Below are 5,888 nucleotides of genomic sequence, written 5' to 3'. Positions count from 1 at the left end.
GGCACTGCCGTTTGTGTCACCGTCACCATCATGCGCGGGAGGGGCGATAGGGGTGGGCGCGCGGAGTGCGGTGGAGCGAGGAGGGGAGTCGCTTTCATCCGAAGACATGGTCAAAAAATCCGATGGTGTGTTAGGAATCGAATGATGTGTCTGTCTCGCGGACTCGGGCGAGGGTTGCTGCTCCCCGCTGCCATTTGGCTCAGAGGGCACCGATGCTGACAAATCCTCGGTCACAGGGGCCAAAGATGTGGCAGTGGCGGCGGCAGGCATTGCCGCAGCAACTTGAGCAAAGGAGCGAGGGCTGGATGGCGTGCGAGGGGTGCGGGGAGAAGCATTGGAAGTGTTTCCGAGAATGGGAAGTTGCTCCCCGCCGCCGTTTGACGTCCTGGTCACTGGCTCGGCCGCGGGCACGACGGCACGTGCCGAAGACTCGGTCGCACCGGCAGCGGGGGACGTCGAGGGCACATGAGACGAGGCACGGGCGGTAGAGGCAGAGTGGCGGGCGCGAGGGCGAAACGGGGTGGTCATAGGGTCAGGGAAAACATGGTTACGGTCGTGGCGAGCGCTGCCATGTTTCGTGTGTTTCGCAGAACGATGAGTTTGGGAAGGCGAGGTGGTGGTGTTGCTTGGAGGTGACTCGGCACTCGGGCGTTTAGCACCGCGGACCTGGGTCCAAGAATCCTCGCCGCCGGACTCAGTGGCCATGTCCGCGGGGCAAGCAAGCGAGCAAGCGAGCGGACACGGTGGGAGCGAGGGCGCCGCCAAAACGCGGGCCGCAAGGAGCGGGGTTGCAGATTTTGTCTGACAACGTGGTTCACGCTAAGATGTCAGAAAAAAGTCAGTGGTCAGCAAAGAAGAAGGGCGATAGCTCGTTGCCCTGCACAATGCCTTGGCCAACATCAATGTCAATGACCTTGAAGAATTTGTCGACAATGCAGTGGGTAGTGGGTCGAGCATAGTGTCGTTCAAAGGCGCGCAAGAGGCCAGGAACCTTGTCGGCCACAATCTCGTGTAGCCGTGCTCGGTCGATGTAGTTGAAGGCACTCTTGAAATCGAGGGAGAGCATGGTCCAGCCCGGGGTAGACTCACAGGCTTGAAGCTCACCAAAGGCCATGCCAACCGCTGCTGAAATGCCGTCCTTGACTCCGACGGCCAGCTCTGGACTGGCCTGTAGCAAGTGGGCAATATGGGGCTGCTGTTGCTCGAGCAGAGCGCGGTTGACAACCTTGTTGAAGATGGAATCCGTGCCCACGGGTCGAAACTTGCCATTGGCCTTCTCCAGGATAGTGTAGTTGATGGAGCAAAGGGCATGTCGAATCGACTCGGGCACGGTGTTGTTGGCAATGTGGTGAAAGATCTTGTTCAAGGCAACCTGAGGACCTCCAGTGGCGGTGGTAGGGCCCTGAGGCGCGTCTCCATCAGAAGGAGCAGTCGGGTCGCTGGTAGAACCCTGGCGTGGGCCCAAGACTTGACTGAAGTGCTCCTTGATGCGGTAAATGGAGGCAAGAAGCTCACCAGACCAACCATAGGGGTCGGTGACACCCTTGGTGGCCGCCAACGCCTTGGGGAGCTCACCCTTGGTGAAGGACACGGTTGGGGAGCTCACAGCCGTGGCTGGTGCCAGTGTAGACGTGGAGGTGGGTGTCGAAGCAATGTACGGGGTCAGCCCGGGCGGTACCAAGAGGTCGCGCACGGCCTGAACCTCAGAATTACCAATCACGGCACGAGCCTTGTCGGCATCAAATGCTTTGGCAATCTGACCTCGGTTCAGACGGTTCGTGACGTGGTTTGCCCAGGCTTCGTCCGCCAGGTCCGGGTCGCGGACGAGCGACCTGAGGCTCTGGTCGACTGCGTCGTTCGGGTGGGCGCCCGCGCCGGCGTTCAGCTGTCCTCGACGGCTCTGCTTGCGTGCGACTGCCTTGCGCATGGCGTCCACGACCCGACCTAGTTGCCCCGTCACAAGCCAACGGAGACGATCGTGAAACATATTGCGCAGGTCAATCGTAGACAGCGAGGGGGCAGACAACAACATGCTAGGCAAGGCCAAAATCAAAGCCCAGCACATCTCTCGCTCTTCAGCGGTATAGTCCGAGTGGACGGCAGACCAATACAGCTGGCTCAAGGTGGCAGCCATCAGCTTGGTCTCGGTGGCGTTGGATGGGTAGCGGCTGCGCTGCATCAGTGGATGCCGGGCGAGCTTGAGCAGCTCGCAGACACTGATGCGAGACCCTACACACTGTTGGGGCCAAGCGCCACGCATAATCTCAAGCAGGTCGTGTCCAGCCGCATGAAACAACGCCTCGGTTGCTCGCTTCAGATTGGCACCACATCGGGAGCGGTGTTGACTGATACCAGCAGCTTCGAAGAAGAGGTGACACTTGTTGCACTGGGCGACCAATTTGGCCTCCAAGACCTGCTTGACCAGATCAGTGGCTTGCTCGTCGTAGGGGTGCTCGCGTAGTACATGATTGACCCAGGCTTTGCGGTCAAGGCGGGGCCCCTTGCATTTGCAAAGCCCAAATGGGCAGGCGAGGAGTTGCCTGTGGCCAGATGTCTTCAGCAGGACCTTGCGCTGGGCATCCAGCACGTTGGCAGTGATGGACGGAGCGGGATCGCTGAGAAGAACATCTTGCTCACTCTCACTGTGTTCGCCCGCTGTATTGTGTGTTTCACTCTCACTGACTTCGCCAAGTGGGGCTGAGTTTGTATGCTCTATTAGAGGCACAATCTGAGACGGTATACTTTACCACGTTGTGTGTCCTCTGGTACTTGATGTTGTCCCACCTTGTTGTGTAACATCTTGCTGTACCATCTTGGTGTATCATCTTGTTGTGGCATCTGTTGGTCCCAACAGATTGCTGATATCGCTTCCACCTGTCTTCAGTGTGATAGTCCATTCTCTGTCTCCACTGTGTGTGTGTGTGTTTCCACCTGCTATAAATGGGAGCGATCTCCCTGGATCGGTACCATTTTCCTTCTTGACCTCGGTCGTTCTACTTCCCTCCTTCTGTCTTGTTCTGTCTTGTTCCTTCGCCTTGCTTCAATTCATGTTCTCGTATGCACTTCGATTGGTTGGATACCTCTGTGACAATCGCCTTGTCCACACACATTACACTGTACTGGACATACACCTTTAATAGAATCAGCCTCCTTCTCAAGGGCACGGGTCCAGCTGTCAGCATCAGGACTGTGCATGGCCTCCTTGACGGTGGCAGGCAGGTTGTTGTAGATGTCGGTGGTGGTGATGTTGGCGCTGAAGTGAGGATGGTCAAGGAGAAGAGGGTCAGTGTCGTCGTCGGGGTCATCGGTAACAATAATGGTAGTGGAGGTAGTAGTGGAGGTAGTGGAGTCAGCAGAGTCAGCAAAATCAGCAGCAGAAGTAGTGGGTTCGTCGTGGTCAAGGTCGTCAAATTGGTCGTGTTGAGGTGGTACAGTTGCATTCTCCCCTTCACCTCGAGCACGGGGAACAACTTTGACGTGGATGGTCTCGATGATAGTGTTGGTGTCAGGGCAGTAGACCTTGTGAGAGAGTGAAGTCGGCGAAAAGCCCACATAAATACCGTGGCGGGCCTTGGGACCGAGCTTGCCACCACGGCGCAGCGGGTCAAAGGCAAAAGCGTCGGCGCCAAAGGGGTGCAAGTCGCGGATGTCATGGGGCTTGATGCCGGTGAGGAGCTCATAGGCACAATAGCCATTGAGGTGCTCCTTGGGGCGGATGAGGTACTCGGCGTGCTTGGCAGCAAGGGCCCAAAAGGATGGGTCACGGCCCGAGTCATGAAGGAGCAGGGCCATGGTATCTCGGAGTTCGCGGAAGACGGTTTCGATGGCGCCGTTCATTTCGGGAGTGTAAGGTGGCGAGTGGCGCCAAACACAGTTGAAGTGGCGCAGCTGTTCGCGAAAGGCCAAGGAGTGGTAGGGCCCGTCATTGTCGCTCTGGATGATGGTGCGCTTCTGCATGTCGGCTTCATCAATGCGAATGGGGATGGGCGAGTCGCGAATCAGGCGAGCAAAGCTCTCAGCCAGATCGTCCTTGCGACAGACAGGGTCGAGCCAGAGAAAGCCCGTCGCCACATCTCGATAGGCAATGATGTACCTCGCTCCTTTGATACTAGTAAATAAATAAATTAGGTGTTTGAACCTCAGAGCTGAAAGCCAAGCTGTGCAACCCCGATATCAAAATCACTACGTCACGCAAAACAACACAAGAGAACAGTACACTTTCATCGGCTTTTATCATGCCGAGAAGTACAAGCGCAAAAAATCAAGCACAAGGAAACAAAAATCATGAAAAACGACTAAGTATAACCAGAGATACAGCGATTTTTAACACTAGACACCCAAAAAGGCAGTCACATCACAAGTACAAGCCATCACAGCACGATCACACAAAGAACACCACGGCACGCTCACATACAATAAGACACAACGTCGGGTTGAAAAAACAACCGACCACAGAAGAAAAAGACATCATACAAGGGACTTTACAAAAATACAGCAAAAATACAGCAAAAACACAGCAAATATTAAAGCAAAATTAAAACAAAAATACAAGTCAAGCCATAAAAAGATTACAACGAGAACCACCTAGGGAGTGACGGTGGCACACAGGGATCCCTACAGAGGGACCCCCGAGACGGTGCCTACCTACGACGAGCGCAGGCAGACACCGCCAAAGTGGCGCTGGATGTGGTCAGCGTTCATCTGATGGACCAGCGCCGCAAAGCGACCCTTCCACCGAGGAACAAAGGCCTCATCCAGCCCCGGCTGGTACACACCACGGGCCTCGGCACAGCGGGCGGACCAAGCAGATCCACAAAGGAGGAGGCGAACCCACCGGTTGTCGTCATCGCCGCAGGGACGATCAGAGTTTTCCATGGTTGAAACTGGTGTAGTAGTCGCGCTTCTCCTTTTCGGCTCGGCGAAGGGCAGCGCCCACCTTGATGCAGGCTTGCGAGGTGGTCGGGGGTTGGGCTGTGCGCACAGTTACGTCAATGCCCAGGTCGGGCAGAGCTGGGCCCAGAGCGCCACCAGGAAAGAGTGCTGTACTACTGGTGAAGATGGAACAACATCAAGCATTGGAGTGTAGGAGTGTACATTCCAAGGTAACGTATCTTGTGCAGATTGTTCTTCTCGTTTTGAATGCTATGAATACTGGCCTACTCATGCGACTTGGTGCCTGTTGCTTCTTGAAATGATGCTGGAATGCTGATCTTTTGATGGAAGCAAAAGGAAACAATGAATGTTTTCATCACTTGAATCAATTGGAGGGCGCGGTTAGAGATGCAGGGACGGCTCACGAAGCAGCAAGCAACCAAGAGAGAAGGTCCGCCGATGAAGAGAAGATATCAGCATGTGACGGTTGCAGTTGAACATAGATTGTCGCTGCTCGCCCGACGCTTGCTCGGACAAATGTGCATGATGCCTTGGAGATGACTTCTGCCGCCGCCTGTTGCCAAAGCGAATCCAACACACGGGCACATTTGGCGCGAAACAGTTGGTCCGGAGCACGTTGAATGACATCTTCTTCTGCAGGTTCAAACTGAAGCTGGCTCGATGCGAATGAAAAGGGCATGAGGATGTAAGTGACAACAAAACAACACAAAGGAACGGCGGGCGCAGATCAACTGCGGTTGCATGCAGGAAGAAAAGACGCGATGGCCAACCTGTGCCACAATCAGATCAGATGTTAAATCCACTGGCGCCAGCTGGCAGCGCAAAGGTTCACCCGCGTCCGAATACGCAGTCAAAATTGGTGCGTATGCCCCAAGGCAGATCTGAGTACACGCGAACGTCATTACAGGAATGTGAGCGAAAGCCAAAATCACACACCAAGCCCACACAAACAAGCTACCCCCCCCCCCCCCCCCCCCCTAAAAAAAAAAAAAAAG

Source organism: Monosiga brevicollis, genomic scaffold, assembly GCF_000002865.3.
Source record: "Monosiga brevicollis MX1 MONBRscaffold_3 genomic scaffold, whole genome shotgun sequence".
Classification (NCBI taxonomy): Eukaryota; class Choanoflagellata; order Craspedida; family Salpingoecidae; genus Monosiga; species Monosiga brevicollis.
Note: the sequence above shows the minus strand (reverse complement) of the source record.